We start from the raw sequence: 26649 nt of genomic DNA on the forward strand, positions 1-26649 counted from the left end.
AACAAGATTTTTTCCTAGTTTAGAGACTCAGAGACCCATGTTGAAATACAAAAGCAGCACACCACATGACGGCCTTCACATAGAATCCAGCAGCAAATGGGAAACTTTTAACCAGCCGTGGTCCTATTACTGCAGCCCTACCATGGAACGACTGCTGGATGAGTCGTGCTCAAGAATATTGAACCTACAACAAGTCTGAGGTAAATAAGAATTCCACAGGAATACCATAAAACAGGGACCTATGACCCTTTCGAGCCAGATAGGAGTCGAACCTACAATCTTCTGATCCGTAGTCAGACGCGTTATCCATTGCGCCACCGGCCCCATGTAGGTACACCCATACTTTTGTCCTTAAGAGGACCAGAAATTGTGTGTGTGTGTGTGTGTGTGTGTGTGTTTTAAAACACCATTCCATCAACCTTTTTAGCCATGTTTACTGCTCACAACCAGAAGACACAAGTAAACCCACCTGAGGGACCTCCTGAAATTCTGTTCTGTCAGGTGTTCCTAACTTATACAAAGGACTTTAGGAGGAGGAAGGACCTAAAAGTCAGGCGAAATGGTCCTAGATCCAAGGAAATGTTTTAGATCAGCCTCAGTTTCTTAAATAGTCTGCATTAACATCATCAGTTCCACGTCTGTGTGGAGCTGATCTTGAGGACTTCTTAATCAGCAGGCGGGTACAACAATAAAGTGTTTAATATTACAATACAGGCGAAAATTCAGACACCTTGTCATAGGCTCACCTTGTCCAGGGACCCAGGCATGCTGCCTTTCCACTCTCAGAGCCCTTCACCTAACCTACTGTGCAGCTGTTTCACCTCTAATATCACTGTTCCACAGGCAGCGTGATGTCACAATGTTCCTTGTCTGTAGCCTGAACCATGAGCCTTTGCAACCCTGGCATAATCTACATACTTCCAATTGGTGAAGTCTTGGACCACAAATGCAGTGAAGAATAATGGATTGTTACTCTTCATTCATTTTTGCCCATTGGCTCAGATTTGAATGCTTACAGGCCATCCGAGCATCTCTGCCAGGCCACCCTATGTCTAGAGACTGTAGATTTAGAGAGTTTATAAACATTGTAGGTTCATCAATGAAGTGTGCTCGCTTCGGCAGCACATATACTAAAATTGGAACGATACAGAGAAGATTAGCATGGCCCCTGCGCAAGGATGACACGCAAATTCGTGAAGCGTTCCATATTTTTACCAGCTTTCAGGAGAGAAATGTTCTATGTTTTCAAGACTAATTGAAATAATAAAGCAGGTTCCAGTGCTTTCCTCCTAATATGTATTTTTCAATTTTTCTCTCCTCAACATTTTTAATGTATTTACCTCGCAGTAAAGAAGGTGCACTCTATGTGTCCAGCTGCATTTAGCAAGGAAGCCTGCAGGACTTCTGGGACTTTTCTTTCTCTTCTTCAGCCTCCCTGTCATTATTCTTCACAACCCCCAAATCTATACTGCTGCCAGCGATGCGTTGCTTTGTGGGAAGCAAGACAAAGAGAAGGGGAGGGCCTATGCAAATGATGGCCTCAGGGCTGTCTGGGAGTCCCTTTTCAGCAGTACTGTTAAAATCCGCCTTGCAACCAGATTGGTCGGGTAAGCTGAAAAACACCAGGCATGATTGGGCACCGGGTCCTCTAGGCCCTTGGAGGACATATTGGGCCTGCATCCCTCAGTTTCTGAGGTCCAAGAAATGTTCACCCTCCACCCTAATAGAGAGGTCTTGGCCGATCGTGGCCGATCGGGGCAGAAGGGAGCAGGGCAAGATGCTCATGATCCTGCTCTAATAATGAACTGCCTTCCTCTCTCCTTACCTGTGGTTATGCCTGGCTGCTTGGTTCCAGTTGTAGGCCTACATCCCACAGGCAATTTGCTTGTCTCTCTCACACATGTAAATGGGTCAGCACTCAAGTGCACACACCTGCCTGCACCCACAGATCCTCTCACACACACTTTTCTCAACAAGATTTTTTCCTAGTTTAGAGACTCAGAGACCCATGTTGAAATACAAAAGCAGCACACCACATGACGGCCTTCACATAGAATCCAGCAGCAAATGAGAAACTTTTAACTAGCCGTGGTCCTATTACTGCAGCCCTACCATGGAACGACTGCTGGATGAGTCGTGCTCGAGAATATTGAACCTACAACAAGTCTGAGGTAAATAAGAATTCCACAGGAATACCATAAACAGGGACCTATGACCCTTTCGAGCCAGATAGGAATCAAACCTACAATCGTCTGATCCGTAGTCAGACGCGTTATCCATTGCGCCACTGGCCCCATGTAGGTACACCCATACTTTTGTCCTTAAGAGGACCAGAAATTGTGTGTGTGTGTGTGTGTGTGTGTGTGTGTTTTAAAACACCATTCCATCAACCTTTTTAGCCATGTTTACTGCTCACAACCAGAAGACACAAGTAAACCCACCTGAGGGACCTCCTGAAATTCTGTTCTGTCAGGTGTTCCTAACTTATACAAAGGACTTTAGGAGGAGGAAGGACCTAAAAGTCAGGCGAAATGGTCCTAGATCCAAGGAAATGTTTTAGATCAGCCTCAGTTTCTTAAATAGTCTGCATTAACATCATCAGTTCCACGTCTGTGTGGAGCTGATCTTGAGGACTTCTTAATCAGCAGGCGGGTACAACAATAAAGTGTTTAATATTACAATACAGGCGAAAATTCAGACACCTTGTCATAGGCTCACCTTGTCCAGGGACCCAGGCATGCTGCCTTTCCACTCTCAGAGCCCTTCACCTAACCTACTGTGCAGCTGTTTCACCTCTAATATCACTGTTCCACAGGCAGCGTGATGTCACAATGTTCCTTGTCTGTAGCCTGAACCATGAGCCTTTGCAACCCTGGCATAATCTACATACTTCCAATTGGTGAAGTCTTGGACCACAAATGCAGTGAAGAATAATGGATTGTTACTCTTCATTCATTTTTGCCCATTGGCTCAGATTTGAATGCTTACAGGCCATCCGAGCATCTCTGCCAGGCCACCCTATGTCTAGAGACTGTAGATTTAGAGAGTTTATAAACATTGTAGGTTCATCACTGAAGTGTGCTCGCTTCGGCAGCACATATACTAAAATTGGAACGATACAGAGAAGATTAGCATGGCCCCTGCGCAAGGATGACACGCAAATTCGTGAAGCGTACCATATTTTTACCAGCTTTCAGGAGAGAAATGTTCTATGTTTTCAAGACTAATTGAAATAATAAAGCAGGTTCCAGTGCTTTCCTCCTAATATGTATTTTTCAATTTTTCTCTCCTCAACATTTTTAATGTATTTACCTCGCAGTAAAGAAGGTGCACTCTATGTGTCCAGCTGCATTTAGCAAGGAAGCCTGCAGGACTTCTGGGACTTTTCTTTCTCTTCTTCAGCCTCCCTGTCATTATTCTTCACAACCCCCAAATCTATACTGCTGCCAGCGATGCGTTGCTTTGTGGGAAGCAAGACAAAGAGAAGGGGAGGGCCTATGCAAAAGATGGCCTCAGGGCTGTCTGGGAGTCCCTTTTCAGCAGTACTGTTAAAATCCGCCTTGCAACCAGATTGGTCTGGTAAGCTGAAAAATACCAGGCATGATTGGGCACCGGGTCCTCTAGGCCCTTGGAGGACATATTGGGCCTGCATCCCTCAGTTTCTGAGGTCCAAGAAATGTTCACCCTCCACCCTAATAGAGAGGTCTTGGCCGATCGTGGCCGATCGGGGCAAAAGGGAGCAGGGCAAGATGCTCATGATCCTGCTCTAATAATGAACTGCCTTCCTCTCTCCTTACCTGTGGTTATGCCTGGCTGCTTGGTTCCAGTTGTAGGCCTACATCCCACAGGCAATTTGCTTGTCTCTCTCACACATGTAAATGGGTCAGCACTCAAGTGCACACACCTGCCTGCACCCACAGATCCTCTCACACACACTTTTCTCAACAAGATTTTTTCCTAGTTTAGAGACTCAGAGACCCATGTTGAAATACAAAAGCAGCACACCACATGACGGCCTTCACATAGAATCCAGCAGCAAATGGGAAACTTTTAACCAGCCGTGGTCCTATTACTGCAGCCCTACCATGGAACGACTGCTGGATGAGTCGTGCTCAAGAATATTGAACCTACAACAAGTCTGAGGTAAATAAGAATTCCACAGGAATACCATAAAACAGGGACCTATGACCCTTTCGAGCCAGATAGGAGTCGAACCTACAATCTTCTGATCCGTAGTCAGACACGTTATCCATTGCGCCACTGGCCCCATGTAGGTACACCCATACTTTTGTCCTTAAGAGGACCAGAAATTGTGTGTGTGTGTGTGTGTGTGTGTTTTAAAACACCATTCCATCAACCTTTTTAGCCATGTTTACTGCTCACAACCAGAAGACACAAGTAAACCCACCTGAGGGACCTCCTGAAATTCTGTTCTGTCAGGTGTTCCTAACTTATACAAAGGACTTTAGGAGGAGGAAGGACCTAAAAGTCAGGCGAAATGGTCCTAGATCCAAGGAAATGTTTTAGATCAGCCTCAGTTTCTTAAATAGTCTGCATTAACATCATCAGTTCCACGTCTGTGTGGAGCTGATCTTGAGGACTTCTTAATCAGCAGGCGGGTACAACAATAAAGTGTTTAATATTACAATACAGGTGAAAATTCAGACACCTTGTCATAGGCTCACCTTGTCCAGGGACCCAGGCATGCTGCCTTTCCACTCTCAGAGCCCTTCACCTAACCTACTGTGCAGCTGTTTCACCTCTAATATCACTGTTCCACAGGCAGCGTGATGTCACAATGTTCCTTGTCTGTAGCCTGAACCATGAGCCTTTGCAACCCTGGCATAATCTACATACTTCCAATTGGTGAAGTCTTGGACCACAAATGCAGTGAAGAATAATGGATTGTTACTCTTCATTCATTTTTGCCCATTGGCTCAGATTTGAATGCTTACAGGCCATCCGAGCATCTCTGCCAGGCCACCCTATGTCTAGAGACTGTAGATTTAGAGAGTTTATAAACATTGTAGGTTCATCAATGAAGTGTGCTCGCTTCGGCAGCACATATACTAAAATTGGAACGATACAGAGAAGATTAGCATGGCCCCTGCGCAAGGATGACACGCAAATTCGTGAAGCGTTCCATATTTTTACCAGCTTTCAGGAGAGAAATGTTCTATGTTTTCAAGACTAATTGAAATAATAAAGCAGGTTCCAGTGCTTTCCTCCTAATATGTATTTTTCAATTTTTCTCTCCTCAACATTTTTAATGTATTTACCTCGCAGTAAAGAAGGTGCACTCTATGTGTCCAGCTGCATTTAGCAAGGAAGCCTGCAGGACTTCTGGGACTTTTCTTTCTCTTCTTCAGCCTCCCTGTCATTATTCTTCACAACCCCCAAATCTATACTGCTGCCAGCGATGCGTTGCTTTGTGGGAAGCAAGACAAAGAGAAGGGGAGGGCCTATGCAAATGATGGCCTCAGGGCTGTCTGGGAGTCCCTTTTCAGCAGTACTGTTAAAATCCGCCTTGCAACCAGATTGGTCGGGTAAGCTGAAAAACACCAGGCATGATTGGGCACCGGGTCCTCTAGGCCCTTGGAGGACATATTGGGCCTGCATCCCTCAGTTTCTGAGGTCCAAGAAATGTTCACCCTCCACCCTAATAGAGAGGTCTTGGCCGATCGTGGCCGATCGGGGCAGAAGGGAGCAGGGCAAGATGCTCATGATCCTGCTCTAATAATGAACTGCCTTCCTCTCTCCTTACCTGTGGTTATGCCTGGCTGCTTGGTTCCAGTTGTAGGCCTACATCCCACAGGCAATTTGCTTGTCTCTCTCACACATGTAAATGGGTCAGCACTCAAGTGCACACACCTGCCTGCACCCACAGATCCTCTCACACACACTTTTCTCAACAAGATTTTTTCCTAGTTTAGAGACTCAGAGACCCATGTTGAAATACAAAAGCAGCACACCACATGACGGCCTTCACATAGAATCCAGCAGCAAATGGGAAACTTTTAACCAGCCGTGGTCCTATTACTGCAGCCCTACCATGGAACGACTGCTGGATGAGTCGTGCTCGAGAATATTGAACCTACAACAAGTCTGAGGTAAATAAGAATTCCACAGGAATACCATAAAACATGGACCTATGACCCTTTCGAGCCAGATAGGAATCAAACCTACAATCTTCTGATCCGTAGTCAGACGCGTTATCCATTGCGCCACTGGCCCCATGTAGGTACACCCATACTTTTGTCCTTAAGAGGACCAGAAATTGTGAGTGTGTGTGTGTGTGTGTGTTTTAAAACACCATTCCATCAACCTTTTTAGCCATGTTTACTGCTCACAACCAGAAGACACAAGTAAACCCACCTGAGGGACCTCTTGAAATTCTGTTCTGTCAGGTGTTCCTAACTTATACAAAGGACTTTAGGAGGAGGAAGGACCTAAAAGTCAGGCGAAATGGTCCTAGATCCAAGGAAATGTTTTAGATCAGCCTCAGTTTCTTAAATAGTCTGCATTAACATCATCAGTTCCACGTCTGTGTGGAGCTGATCTTGAGGACTTCTTAATCAGCAGGCGGGTACAACAATAAAGTGTTTAATATTACAATACAGGCGAAAATTCAGACACCTTGTCATAGGCTCACCTTGTCCAGGGACCCAGGCATGCTGCCTTTCCACTCTCAGAGCCCTTCACCTAACCTACTGTGCAGCTGTTTCACCTCTAATATCACTGTTCCACAGGCAGCGTGATGTCACAATGTTCCTTGTCTGTAGCCTGAACCATGAGCCTTTGCAACCCTGGCATAATCTACATACTTCCAATTGGTGAAGTCTTGGACCACAAATGCAGTGAAGAATAATGGATTGTTACTCTTCATTCATTTTTGCCCATTGGCTCAGATTTGAATGCTTACAGGCCATCCGAGCATCTCTGCCAGGCCACCCTATGTCTAGAGACTGTAGATTTAGAGAGTTTATAAACATTGTAGGTTCATCAATGAAGTGTGCTCGCTTCGGCAGCACATATACTAAAATTGGAACGATACAGAGAAGATTAGCATGGCCCCTGCGCAAGGATGACACGCAAATTCGTGAAGCGTTCCATATTTTTACCAGCTTTCAGGAGAGAAATGTTCTATGTTTTCAAGACTAATTGAAATAATAAAGCAGGTTCCAGTGCTTTCCTCCTAATATGTATTTTTCAATTTTTCTCTCCTCAACATTTTTAATGTATTTACCTCGCAGTAAAGAAGGTGCACTCTATGTGTCCAGCTGCATTTAGCAAGGAAGCCTGCAGGACTTCTGGGACTTTTCTTTCTCTTCTTCAGCCTCCCTGTCATTATTCTTCACAACCCCCAAATCTATACTGCTGCCAGCGATGCGTTGCTTTGTGGGAAGCAAGACAAAGAGAAGGGGAGGGCCTATGCAAATGATGGCCTCAGGGCTGTCTGGGAGTCCCTTTTCAGCAGTACTGTTAAAATCCGCCTTGCAACCAGATTGGTCGGGTAAGCTGAAAAACACCAGGCATGATTGGGCACCGGGTCCTCTAGGCCCTTGGAGGACATATTGGGCCTGCATCCCTCAGTTTCTGAGGTCCAAGAAATGTTCACCCTCCACCCTAATAGAGAGGTCTTGGCCGATCGTGGCCGATCGGGGCAGAAGGGAGCAGGGCAAGATGCTCATGATCCTGCTCTAATAATGAACTGCCTTCCTCTCTCCTTACCTGTGGTTATGCCTGGCTGCTTGGTTCCAGTTGTAGGCCTACATCCCACAGGCAATTTGCTTGTCTCTCTCACACATGTAAATGGGTCAGCACTCAAGTGCACACACCTGCCTGCACCCACAGATCCTCTCACACACACTTTTCTCAACAAGATTTTTTCCTAGTTTAGAGACTCAGAGACCCATGTTGAAATACAAAAGCAGCACACCACATGACGGCCTTCACATAGAATCCAGCAGCAAATGAGAAACTTTTAACTAGCCGTGGTCCTATTACTGCAGCCCTACCATGGAACGACTGCTGGATGAGTCGTGCTCGAGAATATTGAACCTACAACAAGTCTGAGGTAAATAAGAATTCCACAGGAATACCATAAACAGGGACCTATGACCCTTTCGAGCCAGATAGGAATCAAACCTACAATCGTCTGATCCGTAGTCAGACGCGTTATCCATTGCGCCACTGGCCCCATGTAGGTACACCCATACTTTTGTCCTTAAGAGGACCAGAAATTGTGTGTGTGTGTGTGTGTGTGTGTGTGTGTGTTTTAAAACACCATTCCATCAACCTTTTTAGCCATGTTTACTGCTCACAACCAGAAGACACAAGTAAACCCACCTGAGGGACCTCCTGAAATTCTGTTCTGTCAGGTGTTCCTAACTTATACAAAGGACTTTAGGAGGAGGAAGGACCTAAAAGTCAGGCGAAATGGTCCTAGATCCAAGGAAATGTTTTAGATCAGCCTCAGTTTCTTAAATAGTCTGCATTAACATCATCAGTTCCACGTCTGTGTGGAGCTGATCTTGAGGACTTCTTAATCAGCAGGCGGGTACAACAATAAAGTGTTTAATATTACAATACAGGCGAAAATTCAGACACCTTGTCATAGGCTCACCTTGTCCAGGGACCCAGGCATGCTGCCTTTCCACTCTCAGAGCCCTTCACCTAACCTACTGTGCAGCTGTTTCACCTCTAATATCACTGTTCCACAGGCAGCGTGATGTCATAATGTTCCTTGTCTGTAGCCTGAACCATGAGCCTTTGCAACCCTGGCATAATCTACATACTTCCAATTGGTGAAGTCTTGGACCACAAATGCAGTGAAGAATAATGGATTGTTACTCTTCATTCATTTTTGCCCATTGGCTCAGATTTGAATGCTTACAGGCCATCCGAGCATCTCTGCCAGGCCACCCTATGTCTAGAGACTGTAGATTTAGAGAGTTTATAAACATTGTAGGTTCATCACTGAAGTGTGCTCGCTTCGGCAGCACATATACTAAAATTGGAACGATACAGAGAAGATTAGCATGGCCCCTGCGCAAGGATGACACGCAAATTCGTGAAGCGTACCATATTTTTACCAGCTTTCAGGAGAGAAATGTTCTATGTTTTCAAGACTAATTGAAATAATAAAGCAGGTTCCAGTGCTTTCCTCCTAATATGTATTTTTCAATTTTTCTCTCCTCAACATTTTTAATGTATTTACCTCGCAGTAAAGAAGGTGCACGCTATGTGTCCAGCTGCATTTAGCAAGGAAGCCTGCAGGACTTCTGGGACTTTTCTTTCTCTTCTTCAGCCTCCCTGTCATTATTCTTCACAACCCCCAAATCTATACTGCTGCCAGCGATGCGTTGCTTTGTGGGAAGCAAGACAAAGAGAAGGGGAGGGCCTATGCAAATGATGGCCTCAGGGCTGTCTGGGAGTCCCTTTTCAGCAGTACTGTTAAAATCCGCCTTGCAACCAGATTGGTCTGGTAAGCTGAAAAATACCAGGCATGATTGGGCACCGGGTCCTCTAGGCCCTTGGAGGACATATTGGGCCTGCATCCCTCAGTTTCTGAGGTCCAAGAAATGTTCACCCTCCACCCTAATAGAGAGGTCTTGGCCGATCGTGGCCGATCGGGGCAAAAGGGAGCAGGGCAAGATGCTCATGATCCTGCTCTAATAATGAACTGCCTTCCTCTCTCCTTACCTGTGGTTATGCCTGGCTGCTTGGTTCCAGTTGTAGGCCTACATCCCACAGGCAATTTGCTTGTCTCTCTCACACATGTAAATGGGTCAGCACTCAAGTGCACACACCTGCCTGCACCCACAGATCCTCTCACACACACTTTTCTCAACAAGATTTTTTCCTAGTTTAGAGACTCAGAGACCCATGTTGAAATACAAAAGCAGCACACCACATGACGGCCTTCACATAGAATCCAGCAGCAAATGGGAAACTTTTAACCAGCCGTGGTCCTATTACTGCAGCCCTACCATGGAACGACTGCTGGATGAGTCGTGCTCAAGAATATTGAACCTACAACAAGTCTGAGGTAAATAAGAATTCCACAGGAATACCATAAAACAGGGACCTATGACCCTTTCGAGCCAGATAGGAGTCGAACCTACAATCTTCTGATCCGTAGTCAGACACGTTATCCATTGCGCCACTGGCCCCATGTAGGTACACCCATACTTTTGTCCTTAAGAGGACCAGAAATTGTGTGTGTGTGTGTGTGTGTTTTAAAACACCATTCCATCAACCTTTTTAGCCATGTTTACTGCTCACAACCAGAAGACACAAGTAAACCCACCTGAGGGACCTCCTGAAATTCTGTTCTGTCAGGTGTTCCTAACTTATACAAAGGACTTTAGGAGGAGGAAGGACCTAAAAGTCAGGCGAAATGGTCCTAGATCCAAGGAAATGTTTTAGATCAGCCTCAGTTTCTTAAATAGTCTGCATTAACATCATCAGTTCCACGTCTGTGTGGAGCTGATCTTGAGGACTTCTTAATCAGCAGGCGGGTACAACAATAAAGTGTTTAATATTACAATACAGGTGAAAATTCAGACACCTTGTCATAGGCTCACCTTGTCCAGGGACCCAGGCATGCTGCCTTTCCACTCTCAGAGCCCTTCACCTAACCTACTGTGCAGCTGTTTCACCTCTAATATCACTGTTCCACAGGCAGCGTGATGTCACAATGTTCCTTGTCTGTAGCCTGAACCATGAGCCTTTGCAACCCTGGCATAATCTACATACTTCCAATTGGTGAAGTCTTGGACCACAAATGCAGTGAAGAATAATGGATTGTTACTCTTCATTCATTTTTGCCCATTGGCTCAGATTTGAATGCTTACAGGCCATCCGAGCATCTCTGCCAGGCCACCCTATGTCTAGAGACTGTAGATTTAGAGAGTTTATAAACATTGTAGGTTCATCAATAAAGTGTGCTCGCTTCGGCAGCACATATACTAAAATTGGAACGATACAGAGAAGATTAGCATGGCCCCTGCGCAAGGATGACACGCAAATTCGTGAAGCGTTCCATATTTTTACCAGCTTTCAGGAGAGAAATGTTCTATGTTTTCAAGACTAATTGAAATAATAAAGCAGGTTCCAGTGCTTTCCTCCTAATATGTATTTTTCAATTTTTCTCTCCTCAACATTTTTAATGTATTTACCTCGCAGTAAAGAAGGTGCACTCTATGTGTCCAGCTGCATTTAGCAAGGAAGCCTGCAGGACTTCTGGGACTTTTCTTTCTCTTCTTCAGCCTCCCTGTCATTATTCTTCACAACCCCCAAATCTATACTGCTGCCAGCGATGCGTTGCTTTGTGGGAAGCAAGACAAAGAGAAGGGGAGGGCCTATGCAAATGATGGCCTCAGGGCTGTCTGGGAGTCCCTTTTCAGCAGTACTGTTAAAATCCGCCTTGCAACCAGATTGGTCGGGTAAGCTGAAAAACACCAGGCATGATTGGGCACCGGGTCCTCTAGGCCCTTGGAGGACATATTGGGCCTGCATCCCTCAGTTTCTGAGGTCCAAGAAATGTTCACCCTCCACCCTAATAGAGAGGTCTTGGCCGATCGTGGCCGATCGGGGCAGAAGGGAGCAGGGCAAGATGCTCATGATCCTGCTCTAATAGTGAACTGCCTTCCTCTCTCCTTACCTGTGGTTATGCCTGGCTGCTTGGTTCCAGTTGTAGGCCTACATCCCACAGGCAATTTGCTTGTCTCTCTCACACATGTAAATGGGTCAGCACTCAAGTGCACACACCTGCCTGCACCCACAGATCCTCTCACACACACTTTTCTCAACAAGATTTTTTCCTAGTTTAGAGACTCAGAGACCCATGTTGAAATACAAAAGCAGCACACCACATGACGGCCTTCACATAGAATCCAGCAGCAAATGGGAAACTTTTAACTAGCCGTGGTCCTATTACTGCAGCCCTACCATGGAACGACTGCTGGATGAGTCGTGCTCGAGAATATTGAACCTACAACAAGTCTGAGGTAAATAAGAATTCCACAGGAATACCATAAACAGGGACCTATGACCCTTTCGAGCCAGATAGGAATCAAACCTACAATCGTCTGATCCGTAGTCAGACGCGTTATCCATTGCGCCACTGGCCCCATGTAGGTACACCCATACTTTTGTCCTTAAGAGGACCAGAAATTGTGTGTGTGTGTGTGTGTGTGTGTGTTTTAAAACACCATTCCATCAACCTTTTTAGCCATGTTTACTGCTCACAACCAGAAGACACAAGTAAACCCACCTGAGGGACCTCCTGAAATTCTGTTCTGTCAGGTGTTCCTAACTTATACAAAGGACTTTAGGAGGAGGAAGGACCTAAAAGTCAGGCGAAATGGTCCTAGATCCAAGGAAATGTTTTAGATCAGCCTCAGTTTCTTAAATAGTCTGCATTAACATCATCAGTTCCACGTCTGTGTGGAGCTGATCTTGAGGACTTCTTAATCAGCAGGCGGGTACAACAATAAAGTGTTTAATATTACAATACAGGCGAAAATTCAGACACCTTGTCATAGGCTCACCTTGTCCAGGGACCCAGGCATGCTGCCTTTCCACTCTCAGAGCCCTTCACCTAACCTACTGTGCAGCTGTTTCACCTCTAATATCACTGTTCCACAGGCAGCGTGATGTCACAATGTTCCTTGTCTGTAGCCTGAACCATGAGCCTTTGCAACCCTGGCATAATCTACATACTTCCAATTGGTGAAGTCTTGGACCACAAATGCAGTGAAGAATAATGGATTGTTACTCTTCATTCATTTTTGCCCATTGGCTCAGATTTGAATGCTTACAGGCCATCCGAGCATCTCTGCCAGGCCACCCTATGTCTAGAGACTGTAGATTTAGAGAGTTTATAAACATTGTAGGTTCATCACTGAAGTGTGCTCGCTTCGGCAGCACATATACTAAAATTGGAACGATACAGAGAAGATTAGCATGGCCCCTGCGCAAGGATGACACGCAAATTCGTGAAGCGTACCATATTTTTACCAGCTTTCAGGAGAGAAATGTTCTATGTTTTCAAGACTAATTGAAATAATAAAGCAGGTTCCAGTGCTTTCCTCCTAATATGTATTTTTCAATTTTTCTCTCCTCAACATTTTTAATGTATTTACCTCGCAGTAAAGAAGGTGTACTCTATGTGTCCAGCTGCATTTAGCAAGGAAGCCTGCAGGACTTCTGGGACTTTTCTTTCTCTTCTTCAGCCTCCCTGTCATTATTCTTCACAACCCCCAAATCTATACTGCTGCCAGCGATGCGTTGCTTTGTGGGAAGCAAGACAAAGAGAAGGGGAGGGCCTATGCAAATGATGGCCTCAGGGCTGTCTGGGAGTCCCTTTTCAGCAGTACTGTTAAAATCCGCCTTGCAACCAGATTGGTCTGGTAAGCTGAAAAATACCAGGCATGATTGGGCACCGGGTCCTCTAGGCCCTTGGAGGACATATTGGGCCTGCATCCCTCAGTTTCTGAGGTCCAAGAAATGTTCACCCTCCACCCTAATAGAGAGGTCTTGGCCGATCGGGGCAGAAGGGAGCAGGGCAAGATGCTCATGATCCTGCTCTAATAATGAACTGCCTTCCTCTCTCCTTACCTGTGGTTATGCCTGGCTGCTTGGTTCCAGTTGTAGGCCTACATCCCACAGGCAATTTGCTTGTCTCTCTCACACATGTAAATGGGTCAGCACTCAAGTGCGCACACCTGCCTGCACCCACAGATCCTCTCACACACACTTTTCTCAACAAGATTTTTTCCTAGTTTAGAGACTCAGAGACCCATGTTGAAATACAAAAGCAGCACACCACATGACGGCCTTCACATAGAATCCAGCAGCAAATGGGAAACTTTTAACCAGCCGTGGTCCTATTACTGCAGCCCTACCATGGAACGACTGCTGGATGAGTCGTGCTCAAGAATATTGAACCTACAACAAGTCTGAGGTAAATAAGAATTCCACAGGAATACCATAAAACAGGGACCTATGACCCTTTCGAGCCAGATAGGAGTCGAACCTACAATCTTCTGATCCGTAGTCAGACACGTTATCCATTGCGCCACTGGCCCCATGTAGGTACACCCATACTTTTGTCCTTAAGAGGACCAGAAATTGTGAGTGTGTGTGTGTGTGTGTGTTTTAAAACACCATTCCATCAACCTTTTTAGCCATGTTTACTGCTCACAACCAGAAGACACAAGTAAACCCACCTGAGGGACCTCTTGAAATTCTGTTCTGTCAGGTGTTCCTAACTTATACAAAGGACTTTAGGAGGAGGAAGGACCTAAAAGTCAGGCGAAATGGTCCTAGATCCAAGGAAATGTTTTAGATCAGCCTCAGTTTCTTAAATAGTCTGCATTAACATCATCAGTTCCACGTCTGTGTGGAGCTGATCTTGAGGACTTCTTAATCAGCAGGCGGGTACAACAATAAAGTGTTTAATATTACAATACAGGCGAAAATTCAGACACCTTGTCATAGGCTCACCTTGTCCAGGGACCCAGGCATGCTGCCTTTCCACTCTCAGAGCCCTTCACCTAACCTACTGTGCAGCTGTTTCACCTCTAATATCACTGTTCCACAGGCAGCGTGATGTCACAATGTTCCTTGTCTGTAGCCTGAACCATGAGCCTTTGCAACCCTGGCATAATCTACATACTTCCAATTGGTGAAGTCTTGGACCACAAATGCAGTGAAGAATAATGGATTGTTACTCTTCATTCATTTTTGCCCATTGGCTCAGATTTGAATGCTTACAGGCCATCCGAGCATCTCTGCCAGGCCACCCTATGTCTAGAGACTGTAGATTTAGAGAGTTTATAAACATTGTAGGTTCATCAATGAAGTGTGCTCGCTTCGGCAGCACATATACTAAAATTGGAACGATACAGAGAAGATTAGCATGGCCCCTGCGCAAGGATGACACGCAAATTCGTGAAGCGTTCCATATTTTTACCAGCTTTCAGGAGAGAAATGTTCTATGTTTTCAAGACTAATTGAAATAATAAAGCAGGTTCCAGTGCTTTCCTCCTAATATGTATTTTTCAATTTTTCTCTCCTCAACATTTTTAATGTATTTACCTCGCAGTAAAGAAGGTGCACTCTATGTGTCCAGCTGCATTTAGCAAGGAAGCCTGCAGGACTTCTGGGACTTTTCTTTCTCTTCTTCAGCCTCCCTGTCATTATTCTTCACAACCCCCAAATCTATACTGCTGCCAGCGATGCGTTGCTTTGTGGGAAGCAAGACAAAGAGAAGGGGAGGGCCTATGCAAATGATGGCCTCAGGGCTGTCTGGGAGTCCCTTTTCAGCAGTACTGTTAAAATCCGCCTTGCAACCAGATTGGTCGGGTAAGCTGAAAAACACCAGGCATGATTGGGCACCGGGTCCTCTAGGCCCTTGGAGGACATATTGGGCCTGCATCCCTCAGTTTCTGAGGTCCAAGAAATGTTCACCCTCCACCCTAATAGAGAGGTCTTGGCCGATCGTGGCCGATCGGGGCAGAAGGGAGCAGGGCAAGATGCTCATGATCCTGCTCTAATAATGAACTGCCTTCCTCTCTCCTTACCTGTGGTTATGCCTGGCTGCTTGGTTCCAGTTGTAGGCCTACATCCCACAGGCAATTTGCTTGTCTCTCTCACACATGTAAATGGGTCAGCACTCAAGTGCACACACCTGCCTGCACCCACAGATCCTCTCACACACACTTTTCTCAACAAGATTTTTTCCTAGTTTAGAGACTCAGAGACCCATGTTGAAATACAAAAGCAGCACACCACATGACGGCCTTCACATAGAATCCAGCAGCAAATGAGAAACTTTTAACTAGCCGTGGTCCTATTACTGCAGCCCTACCATGGAACGACTGCTGGATGAGTCGTGCTCGAGAATATTGAACCTACAACAAGTCTGAGGTAAATAAGAATTCCACAGGAATACCATAAACAGGGACCTATGACCCTTTCGAGCCAGATAGGAATCAAACCTACAATCGTCTGATCCGTAGTCAGACGCGTTATCCATTGCGCCACTGGCCCCATGTAGGTACACCCATACTTTTGTCCTTAAGAGGACCAGAAATTGTGTGTGTGTGTGTGTGTGTGTGTGTGTGTGTTTTAAAACACCATTCCATCAACCTTTTTAGCCATGTTTACTGCTCACAACCAGAAGACACAAGTAAACCCACCTGAGGGACCTCCTGAAATTCTGTTCTGTCAGGTGTTCCTAACTTATACAAAGGACTTTAGGAGGAGGAAGGACCTAAAAGTCAGGCGAAATGGTCCTAGATCCAAGGAAATGTTTTAGATCAGCCTCAGTTTCTTAAATAGTCTGCATTAACATCATCAGTTCCACGTCTGTGTGGAGCTGATCTTGAGGACTTCTTAATCAGCAGGCGGGTACAACAATAAAGTGTTTAATATTACAATACAGGCGAAAATTCAGACACCTTGTCATAGGCTCACCTTGTCCAGGGACCCAGGCATGCTGCCTTTCCACTCTCAGAGCCCTTCACCTAACCTACTGTGCAGCTGTTTCACCTCTAATATCACTGTTCCACAGGCAGCGTGATGTCATAATGTTCCTTGTCTGTAGCCTGAACCATGAGCCTTTGCAACCCTGGCATAATCTACATACTTCCAATTGGTGAAGTCTTGGACCACAAATGCAGTGAAGAATAATGGATTGTTACTCTTCATTCATTTTTGCCCATTGGCTCAGATTTGAATGCTTACAGGCCATCCGAGCATCTCTGCCAGGCCACCCTATGTCTAGAGACTGTAGATTTAGAGAGTTTATAAACATTGTAGGTTCATCACTGAAGTGTGCTCGCTTCGGCAGCACATATACTAAAATTGGAACGATACAGAGAAGATTAGCATGGCCCCTGCGCAAGGATGACACGCAAATTCGTGAAGCGTACCATATTTTTACCAGCTTTCAGGAGAGAAATGTTCTATGTTTTCAAGACTAATTGAAATAATAAAGCAGGTTCCAGTGCTTTCCTCCTAATATGTATTTTTCAATTTTTCTCTCCTCAACATTTTTAATGTATTTACCTCGCAGTAAAGAAGGTGCACGCTATGTGTCCAGCTGCATTTAGCAAGGAAGCCTGCAGGACTTCTGGGACTTTTCTTTCTCTTCTTCAGCCTCCCTGTCATTATTCTTCACAACCCCCAAATCTATACTGCTGCCAGCGATGCGTTGCTTTGTGGGAAGCAAGACAAAGAGAAGGGGAGGGCCTATGCAAATGATGGCCTCAGGGCTGTCTGGGAGTCCCTTTTCAGCAGTACTGTTAAAATCCGCCTTGCAACCAGATTGGTCTGGTAAGCTGAAAAATACCAGGCATGATTGGGCACCGGGTCCTCTAGGCCCTTGGAGGACATATTGGGCCTGCATCCCTCAGTTTCTGAGGTCCAAGAAATGTTCACCCTCCACCCTAATAGAGAGGTCTTGGCCGATCGTGGCCGATCGGGGCAAAAGGGAGCAGGGCAAGATGCTCATGATCCTGCTCTAATAATGAACTGCCTTCCTCTCTCCTTACCTGTGGTTATGCCTGGCTGCTTGGTTCCAGTTGTAGGCCTACATCCCACAGGCAATTTGCTTGTCTCTCTCACACATGTAAATGGGTCAGCACTCAAGTGCACACACCTGCCTGCACCCACAGATCCTCTCACACACACTTTTCTCAACAAGATTTTTTCCTAGTTTAGAGACTCAGAGACCCATGTTGAAATACAAAAGCAGCACACCACATGACGGCCTTCACATAGAATCCAGCAGCAAATGGGAAACTTTTAACCAGCCGTGGTCCTATTACTGCAGCCCTACCATGGAACGACTGCTGGATGAGTCGTGCTCAAGAATATTGAACCTACAACAAGTCTGAGGTAAATAAGAATTCCACAGGAATACCATAAAACAGGGACCTATGACCCTTTCGAGCCAGATAGGAGTCGAACCTACAATCTTCTGATCCGTAGTCAGACACGTTATCCATTGCGCCACTGGCCCCATGTAGGTACACCCATACTTTTGTCCTTAAGAGGACCAGAAATTGTGTGTGTGTGTGTGTGTGTGTGTTTTAAAACACCATTCCATCAACCTTTTTAGCCATGTTTACTGCTCACAACCAGAAGACACAAGTAAACCCACCTGAGGGACCTCCTGAAATTCTGTTCTGTCAGGTGTTCCTAACTTATACAAAGGACTTTAGGAGGAGGAAGGACCTAAAAGTCAGGCGAAATGGTCCTAGATCCAAGGAAATGTTTTAGATCAGCCTCAGTTTCTTAAATAGTCTGCATTAACATCATCAGTTCCACGTCTGTGTGGAGCTGATCTTGAGGACTTCTTAATCAGCAGGCGGGTACAACAATAAAGTGTTTAATATTACAATACAGGTGAAAATTCAGACACCTTGTCATAGGCTCACCTTGTCCAGGGACCCAGGCATGCTGCCTTTCCACTCTCAGAGCCCTTCACCTAACCTACTGTGCAGCTGTTTCACCTCTAATATCACTGTTCCACAGGCAGCGTGATGTCACAATGTTCCTTGTCTGTAGCCTGAACCATGAGCCTTTGCAACCCTGGCATAATCTACATACTTCCAATTGGTGAAGTCTTGGACCACAAATGCAGTGAAGAATAATGGATTGTTACTCTTCATTCATTTTTGCCCATTGGCTCAGATTTGAATGCTTACAGGCCATCCGAGCATCTCTGCCAGGCCACCCTATGTCTAGAGACTGTAGATTTAGAGAGTTTATAAACATTGTAGGTTCATCAATAAAGTGTGCTCGCTTCGGCAGCACATATACTAAAATTGGAACGATACAGAGAAGATTAGCATGGCCCCTGCGCAAGGATGACACGCAAATTCGTGAAGCGTTCCATATTTTTACCAGCTTTCAGGAGAGAAATGTTCTATGTTTTCAAGACTAATTGAAATAATAAAGCAGGTTCCAGTGCTTTCCTCCTAATATGTATTTTTCAATTTTTCTCTCCTCAACATTTTTAATGTATTTACCTCGCAGTAAAGAAGGTGCACTCTATGTGTCCAGCTGCATTTAGCAAGGAAGCCTGCAGGACTTCTGGGACTTTTCTTTCTCTTCTTCAGCCTCCCTGTCATTATTCTTCACAACCCCCAAATCTATACTGCTGCCAGCGATGCGTTGCTTTGTGGGAAGCAAGACAAAGAGAAGGGGAGGGCCTATGCAAATGATGGCCTCAGGGCTGTCTGGGAGTCCCTTTTCAGCAGTACTGTTAAAATCCGCCTTGCAACCAGATTGGTCGGGTAAGCTGAAAAACACCAGGCATGATTGGGCACCGGGTCCTCTAGGCCCTTGGAGGACATATTGGGCCTGCATCCCTCAGTTTCTGAGGTCCAAGAAATGTTCACCCTCCACCCTAATAGAGAGGTCTTGGCCGATCGTGGCCGATCGGGGCAGAAGGGAGCAGGGCAAGATGCTCATGATCCTGCTCTAATAGTGAACTGCCTTCCTCTCTCCTTACCTGTGGTTATGCCTGGCTGCTTGGTTCCAGTTGTAGGCCTACATCCCACAGGCAATTTGCTTGTCTCTCTCACACATGTAAATGGGTCAGCACTCAAGTGCACACACCTGCCTGCACCCACAGATCCTCTCACACACACTTTTCTCAACAAGATTTTTTCCTAGTTTAGAGACTCAGAGACCCATGTTGAAATACAAAAGCAGCACACCACATGACGGCCTTCACATAGAATCCAGCAGCAAATGGGAAACTTTTAACTAGCCGTGGTCCTATTACTGCAGCCCTACCATGGAACGACTGCTGGATGAGTCGTGCTCGAGAATATTGAACCTACAACAAGTCTGAGGTAAATAAGAATTCCACAGGAATACCATAAACAGGGACCTATGACCCTTTCGAGCCAGATAGGAATCAAACCTACAATCGTCTGATCCGTAGTCAGACGCGTTATCCATTGCGCCACTGGCCCCATGTAGGTACACCCATACTTTTGTCCTTAAGAGGACCAGAAATTGTGTGTGTGTGTGTGTGTGTGTGTGTTTTAAAACACCATTCCATCAACCTTTTTAGCCATGTTTACTGCTCACAACCAGAAGACACAAGTAAACCCACCTGAGGGACCTCCTGAAATTCTGTTCTGTCAGGTGTTCCTAACTTATACAAAGGACTTTAGGAGGAGGAAGGACCTAAAAGTCAGGCGAAATGGTCCTAGATCCAAGGAAATGTTTTAGATCAGCCTCAGTTTCTTAAATAGTCTGCATTAACATCATCAGTTCCACGTCTGTGTGGAGCTGATCTTGAGGACTTCTTAATCAGCAGGCGGGTACAACAATAAAGTGTTTAATATTACAATACAGGCGAAAATTCAGACACCTTGTCATAGGCTCACCTTGTCCAGGGACCCAGGCATGCTGCCTTTCCACTCTCAGAGCCCTTCACCTAACCTACTGTGCAGCTGTTTCACCTCTAATATCACTGTTCCACAGGCAGCGTGATGTCACAATGTTCCTTGTCTGTAGCCTGAACCATGAGCCTTTGCAACCCTGGCATAATCTACATACTTCCAATTGGTGAAGTCTTGGACCACAAATGCAGTGAAGAATAATGGATTGTTACTCTTCATTCATTTTTGCCCATTGGCTCAGATTTGAATGCTTACAGGCCATCCGAGCATCTCTGCCAGGCCACCCTATGTCTAGAGACTGTAGATTTAGAGAGTTTATAAACATTGTAGGTTCATCACTGAAGTGTGCTCGCTTCGGCAGCACATATACTAAAATTGGAACGATACAGAGAAGATTAGCATGGCCCCTGCGCAAGGATGACACGCAAATTCGTGAAGCGTACCATATTTTTACCAGCTTTCAGGAGAGAAATGTTCTATGTTTTCAAGACTAATTGAAATAATAAAGCAGGTTCCAGTGCTTTCCTCCTAATATGTATTTTTCAATTTTTCTCTCCTCAACATTTTTAATGTATTTACCTCGCAGTAAAGAAGGTGTACTCTATGTGTCCAGCTGCATTTAGCAAGGAAGCCTGCAGGACTTCTGGGACTTTTCTTTCTCTTCTTCAGCCTCCCTGTCATTATTCTTCACAACCCCCAAATCTATACTGCTGCCAGCGATGCGTTGCTTTGTGGGAAGCAAGACAAAGAGAAGGGGAGGGCCTATGCAAATGATGGCCTCAGGGCTGTCTGGGAGTCCCTTTTCAGCAGTACTGTTAAAATCCGCCTTGCAACCAGATTGGTCTGGTAAGCTGAAAAATACCAGGCATGATTGGGCACCGGGTCCTCTAGGCCCTTGGAGGACATATTGGGCCTGCATCCCTCAGTTTCTGAGGTCCAAGAAATGTTCACCCTCCACCCTAATAGAGAGGTCTTGGCCGATCGGGGCAGAAGGGAGCAGGGCAAGATGCTCATGATCCTGCTCTAATAATGAACTGCCTTCCTCTCTCCTTACCTGTGGTTATGCCTGGCTGCTTGGTTCCAGTTGTAGGCCTACATCCCACAGGCAATTTGCTTGTCTCTCTCACACATGTAAATGGGTCAGCACTCAAGTGCGCACACCTGCCTGCACCCACAGATCCTCTCACACACACTTTTCTCAACAAGATTTTTTCCTAGTTTAGAGACTCAGAGACCCATGTTGAAATACAAAAGCAGCACACCACATGACGGCCTTCACATAGAATCCAGCAGCAAATGGGAAACTTTTAACCAGCCGTGGTCCTATTACTGCAGCCCTACCATGGAACGACTGCTGGATGAGTCGTGCTCAAGAATATTGAACCTACAACAAGTCTGAGGTAAATAAGAATTCCACAGGAATACCATAAAACAGGGACCTATGACCCTTTCGAGCCAGATAGGAGTCGAACCTACAATCTTCTGATCCGTAGTCAGACACGTTATCCATTGCGCCACTGGCCCCATGTAGGTACACCCATACTTTTGTCCTTAAGAGGACCAGAAATTGTGTGTGTGTGTGTGTGTGTTTTAAAACACCATTCCATCAACCTTTTTAGCCATGTTTACTGCTCACAACCAGAAGACACAAGTAAACCCACCTGAGGGACCTCCTGAAATTCTGTTCTGTCAGGTGTTCCTAACTTATACAAAGGACTTTAGGAGGAGGAAGGACCTAAAAGTCAGGCGAAATGGTCCTAGATCCAAGGAAATGTTTTAGATCAGCCTCAGTTTCTTAAATAGTCTGCATTAACATCATCAGTTCCACGTCTGTGTGGAGCTGATCTTGAGGACTTCTTAATCAGCAGGCGGGTACAACAATAAAGTGTTTAATATTACAATACAGGTGAAAATTCAGACACCTTGTCATAGGCTTACCTTGTCCAGGGACCCAGGCATGCTGCCTTTCCACTCTCAGAGCCCTTCACCTAACCTACTGTGCAGCTGTTTCACCTCTAATATCACTGTTCCACAGGCAGCGTGATGTCACAATGTTCCTTGTCTGTAGCCTGAACCATGAGCCTTTGCAACCCTGGCATAATCTACATACTTCCAATTGGTGAAGTCTTGGACCACAAATGCAGTGAAGAATAATGGATTGTTACTCTTCATTCATTTTTGCCCATTGGCTCAGATTTGAATGCTTACAGGCCATCCGAGCATCTCTGCCAGGCCACCCTATGTCTAGAGACTGTAGATTTAGAGAGTTTATAAACATTGTAGGTTCATCAATGAAGTGTGCTCGCTTCGGCAGCACATATACTAAAATTGGAACGATACAGAGAAGATTAGCATGGCCCCTGCGCAAGGATGACACGCAAATTCGTGAAGCGTTCCATATTTTTACCAGCTTTCAGGAGAGAAATGTTCTATGTTTTCAAGACTAATTGAAATAATAAAGCAGGTTCCAGTGCTTTCCTCCTAATATGTATTTTTCAATTTTTCTCTCCTCAACATTTTTAATGTATTTACCTCGCAGTAAAGAAGGTGCACTCTATGTGTCCAGCTGCATTTAGCAAGGAAGCCTGCAGGACTTCTGGGACTTTTCTTTCTCTTCTTCAGCCTCCCTGTCATTATTCTTCACAACCCCCAAATCTATACTGCTGCCAGCGATGCGTTGCTTTGTGGGAAGCAAGACAAAGAGAAGGGGAGGGCCTATGCAAATGATGGCCTCAGGGCTGTCTGGGAGTCCCTTTTCAGCAGTACTGTTAAAATCCGCCTTGCAACCAGATTGGTCGGGTAAGCTGAAAAACACCAGGCATGATTGGGCACCGGGTCCTCTAGGCCCTTGGAGGACATATTGGGCCTGCATCCCTCAGTTTCTGAGGTCCAAGAAATGTTCACCCTCCACCCTAATAGAGACGTCTTGGCCGATCGTGGCCGATCGGGGCAGAAGGGAGCAGGGCAAGATGCTCATGATCCTGCTCTAATAATGAACTGCCTTCCTCTCTCCTTACCTGTGGTTATGCCTGGCTGCTTGGTTCCAGTTGTAGGCCTACATCCCACAGGCAATTTGCTTGTCTCTCTCACACATGTAAATGGGTCAGCACTCAAGTGCACACACCTGCCTGCACCCAAAGATCCTCTCACACACACTTTTCTCAACAAGATTTTTTCCTAGTTTAGAGACTCAGAGACCCATGTTGAAATACAAAAGCAGCACACCACATGACGGCCTTCACATAGAATCCAGCAGCAAATGGGAAACTTTTAACCAGCCGTGGTCCTATTACTGCAGCCCTACCATGGAACGACTGCTGGATGAGTCGTGCTCAAGAATATTGAACCTACAACAAGTCTGAGGTAAATAAGAATACCACAGGAATACCATAAAACAGGGACCTATGACCCTTTCGAGCCAGATAGGAGTCGAACCTACAATCTTCTGATCCGTAGTCAGACGCGTTATCCATTGCGCCACTGGCCCCATGTAGGTACACCCATACTTTTGTCCTTAAGAGGACCAGAAATTGTGTGTGTGTGTGTGTGTGTGTTTTAAAACACCATTCCATCAACCTTTTTAGCCATGTTTACTGCTCACAACCAGAAGACACAAGTAAACCCACCTGAGGGACCTCCTGAAATTCTGTTCTGTCAGGTGTTCCTAACTTATACAAAGGACTTTAGGAGGAGGAAGGACCTAAAAGTCAGGCGAAATGGTCCTAGATCCAAGGAAATGTTTTAGATCAGCCTCAGTTTCTTAAATAGTCTGCATTAACATCATCAGTTCCACGTCTGTGTGGAGCTGATCTTGAGGACTTCTTAATCAGCAGGCGGGTACAACAATAAAGTGTTTAATATTACAATACAGGCGAAAATTCAGACACCTTGTCATAGGCTCACCTTGTCCAGGGACCCAGGCATGCTGCCTTTCCACTCTCAGAGCCCTTCACCTAACCTACTGTGCAGCTGTTTCACCTCTAATATCACTGTTCCACAGGCAGCTTGATGTCACAATGTTCCTTGTCTGTAGCCTGAACCATGAGCCTTTGCAACCCTGGCATAATCTACATACTTCCAATTGGTGAAGTCTTGGACCACAAATGCAGTGAAGAATAATGGATTGTTACTCTTCATTCATTTTTGCCCATTGGCTCAGATTTGAATGCTTACAGGCCATCCGAGCATCTCTGCCAGGCCACCCTATGTCTAGAGACTGTAGATTTAGAGAGTTTATAAACATTGTAGGTTCATCAATGAAGTGTGCTCGCTTCGGCAGCACATATACTAAAATTGGAACGATACAGAGAAGATTAGCATGGCCCCTGCGCAAGGATGACACGCAAATTCGTGAAGCGTTCCATATTTTTACCAGCTTTCAGGAGAGAAATGTTCTATGTTTTCAAGACTAATTGAAATAATAAAGCAGGTTCCAGTGCTTTCCTCCTAATATGTATTTTTCAATTTTTCTCTCCTCAACATTTTTAATGTATTTACCTCGCAGTAAAGAAGGTGCACTCTATGTGTCCAGCTGCATTTAGCAAGGAAGCCTGCAGGACTTCTGGGACTTTTCTTTCTCTTCTTCAGCCTCCCTGTCATTATTCTTCACAACCCCCAAATCTATACTGCTGCCAGCGATGCGTTGCTTTGTGGGAAGCAAGACAAAGAGAAGGGGAGGGCCTATGCAAATGATGGCCTCAGGGCTGTCTGGGAGTCCCTTTTCAGCAGTAATGTTAAAATCCGCCTTGCAACCAAATTGGTCGGGTAAGCTGAAAAACACAAGGCATGATTGGGCACCGGGTCCTCTAGGCCCTTGGAGGACATATTGGGCCTGCATCCCTCAGTTTCTGAGGTCCAAGAAATGTTCACCCTCCACCCTAATAGAGAGGTATTGGCCGATCGTGGCCGATCAGGGCAGAAGGGAGCAGGGCAAGATGCTCATGATCCTGCTCTAATAATGAACTGCCTTCCTCTCTCCTTACCTGTGGTTATGCCTGGCTGCTTGGTTCCAGTTGTAGGCCTACATCCCACAGGCAATTTGCTTGTCTCTCTCACACATGTAAATGGGTCAGCACTCAAGTGCACACACCTGCCTGCACCCACAGATCCTCTCACACACACTTTTCTCAACAAGATTTTTTCCTAGTTTAGAGACTCAGAGACCCATGTTGAAATACAAAAGCAGCACACTACATGACGGCCTTCACATAGAATCCAGCAGCAAATGGGAAACTTTTAACTAGCCGTGGTCCTATTACTGCAGCCCTACCATGGAACGACTGCTGGATGAGTCGTGCTCGAGAATATTGAACCTACAACAAGTCTGAGGTAAATAAGAATTCCACAGGAATACCATAAAACATGGACCTATGACCCTTTCGAGCCAGATAGGAATCAAACCTACAATCTTCTGATCCGTAGTCAGACGCGTTATCCATTGCGCCACTGGCCCCATGTAGGTACACCCATACTTTTGTCCTTAAGAGGACCAGAAATTGTGTGTGTGTGTGTGTGTGTGTGTTTTAAAACACCATTCCATCAACCTTTTTAGCCATGTTTACTGCTCACAACCAGAAGACACAAGTAAACCCACCTGAGGGACCTCCTGAAATTCTGTTCTGTCAGGTGTTCCTAACTTATACAAAGGACTTTAGGAGGAGGAAGGACCTAAAAGTCAGGCGAAATGGTCCTAGATCCAAGGAAATGTTTTAGATCAGCCTCAGTTTCTTAAATAGTCTGCATTAACATCATCAGTTCCACGTCTGTGTGGAGCTGATCTTGAGGACTTCTTAATCAGCAGGCGGGTACAACAATAAAGTGTTTAATATTACAATACAGGCGAAAATTCAGACACCTTGTCATAGGCTCACCTTGTCCAGGGACCCAGGCATGCTGCCTTTCCACTCTCAGAGCCCTTCACCTAACCTACTGTGCAGCTGTTTCACCTCTAATATCACTGTTCCACAGGCAGCGTGATGTCACAATGTTCCTTGTCTGTAGCCTGAACCATGAGCCTTTGCAACCCTGGCATAATCTACATACTTCCAATTGGTGAAGTCTTGGACCACAAATGCAGTGAAGAATAATGGATTGTTACTCTTCATTCATTTTTGCCCATTGGCTCAGATTTGAATGCTTACAGGCCATCCGAGCATCTCTGCCAGGCCACCCTATGTCTAGAGACTGTAGATTTAGAGAGTTTATAAACATT

The 26649-nt window shown here is 45.5% G+C and overlaps 22 non-coding genes across 22 annotated transcripts; 13 read left to right on the forward strand and 9 right to left on the reverse strand.

The window, feature by feature from the left end:
• Window positions 1-251: 251 nt before the first annotated feature.
• TRNAR-ACG (transfer RNA arginine (anticodon ACG)) lies at window positions 252-324 on the reverse strand. Its single transcript has one exon. It is a non-coding gene; the product is annotated as a tRNA-Arg (tRNA).
• A 782-nt stretch (window positions 325-1106) lies between these two features.
• LOC146820642 (U6 spliceosomal RNA) lies at window positions 1107-1213 on the forward strand. The gene has a single exon (XR_014965289.1). It is a non-coding gene; the product is annotated as a U6 spliceosomal RNA (small nuclear RNA).
• Window positions 1214-3078: 1865 nt separating this feature from the next.
• LOC146820643 (U6 spliceosomal RNA) lies at window positions 3079-3185 on the forward strand. The gene has a single exon (XR_014965422.1). It is a non-coding gene; the product is annotated as a U6 spliceosomal RNA (small nuclear RNA).
• Window positions 3186-4194: 1009 nt separating this feature from the next.
• TRNAR-ACG (transfer RNA arginine (anticodon ACG)) lies at window positions 4195-4267 on the reverse strand. Its single transcript has one exon. It is a non-coding gene; the product is annotated as a tRNA-Arg (tRNA).
• A 778-nt stretch (window positions 4268-5045) lies between these two features.
• Window positions 5046-5152, forward strand: LOC146820645 (U6 spliceosomal RNA). Its single transcript, XR_014965290.1, has one exon. It is a non-coding gene; the product is annotated as a U6 spliceosomal RNA (small nuclear RNA).
• Window positions 5153-6161: 1009 nt separating this feature from the next.
• TRNAR-ACG (transfer RNA arginine (anticodon ACG)) lies at window positions 6162-6234 on the reverse strand. Its single transcript has one exon. It is a non-coding gene; the product is annotated as a tRNA-Arg (tRNA).
• A 778-nt stretch (window positions 6235-7012) lies between these two features.
• On the forward strand, window positions 7013-7119 carry LOC146820647 (U6 spliceosomal RNA). The gene has a single exon (XR_014965291.1). It is a non-coding gene; the product is annotated as a U6 spliceosomal RNA (small nuclear RNA).
• A 1867-nt stretch (window positions 7120-8986) lies between these two features.
• On the forward strand, window positions 8987-9093 carry LOC146820648 (U6 spliceosomal RNA). Its single transcript, XR_014965424.1, has one exon. It is a non-coding gene; the product is annotated as a U6 spliceosomal RNA (small nuclear RNA).
• A 1009-nt stretch (window positions 9094-10102) lies between these two features.
• TRNAR-ACG (transfer RNA arginine (anticodon ACG)) lies at window positions 10103-10175 on the reverse strand. The gene has a single exon. It is a non-coding gene; the product is annotated as a tRNA-Arg (tRNA).
• Window positions 10176-10949: 774 nt separating this feature from the next.
• LOC146820650 (U6 spliceosomal RNA) lies at window positions 10950-11056 on the forward strand. The gene has a single exon (XR_014965292.1). It is a non-coding gene; the product is annotated as a U6 spliceosomal RNA (small nuclear RNA).
• A 1861-nt stretch (window positions 11057-12917) lies between these two features.
• LOC146820651 (U6 spliceosomal RNA) lies at window positions 12918-13024 on the forward strand. The gene has a single exon (XR_014965425.1). It is a non-coding gene; the product is annotated as a U6 spliceosomal RNA (small nuclear RNA).
• Window positions 13025-14023: 999 nt separating this feature from the next.
• TRNAR-ACG (transfer RNA arginine (anticodon ACG)) lies at window positions 14024-14096 on the reverse strand. The gene has a single exon. It is a non-coding gene; the product is annotated as a tRNA-Arg (tRNA).
• A 778-nt stretch (window positions 14097-14874) lies between these two features.
• Window positions 14875-14981, forward strand: LOC146820653 (U6 spliceosomal RNA). Its single transcript, XR_014965293.1, has one exon. It is a non-coding gene; the product is annotated as a U6 spliceosomal RNA (small nuclear RNA).
• Window positions 14982-16848: 1867 nt separating this feature from the next.
• Window positions 16849-16955, forward strand: LOC146820654 (U6 spliceosomal RNA). Its single transcript, XR_014965426.1, has one exon. It is a non-coding gene; the product is annotated as a U6 spliceosomal RNA (small nuclear RNA).
• Window positions 16956-17964: 1009 nt separating this feature from the next.
• Window positions 17965-18037, reverse strand: TRNAR-ACG (transfer RNA arginine (anticodon ACG)). The gene has a single exon. It is a non-coding gene; the product is annotated as a tRNA-Arg (tRNA).
• Window positions 18038-18815: 778 nt separating this feature from the next.
• LOC146820656 (U6 spliceosomal RNA) lies at window positions 18816-18922 on the forward strand. Its single transcript, XR_014965295.1, has one exon. It is a non-coding gene; the product is annotated as a U6 spliceosomal RNA (small nuclear RNA).
• Window positions 18923-20783: 1861 nt separating this feature from the next.
• Window positions 20784-20890, forward strand: LOC146820657 (U6 spliceosomal RNA). The gene has a single exon (XR_014965427.1). It is a non-coding gene; the product is annotated as a U6 spliceosomal RNA (small nuclear RNA).
• A 999-nt stretch (window positions 20891-21889) lies between these two features.
• Window positions 21890-21962, reverse strand: TRNAR-ACG (transfer RNA arginine (anticodon ACG)). Its single transcript has one exon. It is a non-coding gene; the product is annotated as a tRNA-Arg (tRNA).
• A 774-nt stretch (window positions 21963-22736) lies between these two features.
• Window positions 22737-22843, forward strand: LOC146820659 (U6 spliceosomal RNA). The gene has a single exon (XR_014965296.1). It is a non-coding gene; the product is annotated as a U6 spliceosomal RNA (small nuclear RNA).
• Window positions 22844-23852: 1009 nt separating this feature from the next.
• TRNAR-ACG (transfer RNA arginine (anticodon ACG)) lies at window positions 23853-23925 on the reverse strand. Its single transcript has one exon. It is a non-coding gene; the product is annotated as a tRNA-Arg (tRNA).
• Window positions 23926-24701: 776 nt separating this feature from the next.
• LOC146820661 (U6 spliceosomal RNA) lies at window positions 24702-24808 on the forward strand. The gene has a single exon (XR_014965297.1). It is a non-coding gene; the product is annotated as a U6 spliceosomal RNA (small nuclear RNA).
• Window positions 24809-25817: 1009 nt separating this feature from the next.
• TRNAR-ACG (transfer RNA arginine (anticodon ACG)) lies at window positions 25818-25890 on the reverse strand. Its single transcript has one exon. It is a non-coding gene; the product is annotated as a tRNA-Arg (tRNA).
• Between the last annotated feature and the right edge of the window lie 759 nt (window positions 25891-26649).

Source organism: Triturus cristatus, chromosome 6 (assembly GCF_964204655.1).
Source record: "Triturus cristatus chromosome 6, aTriCri1.1, whole genome shotgun sequence".
Classification (NCBI taxonomy): Eukaryota; Metazoa; Chordata; class Amphibia; order Caudata; family Salamandridae; genus Triturus; species Triturus cristatus.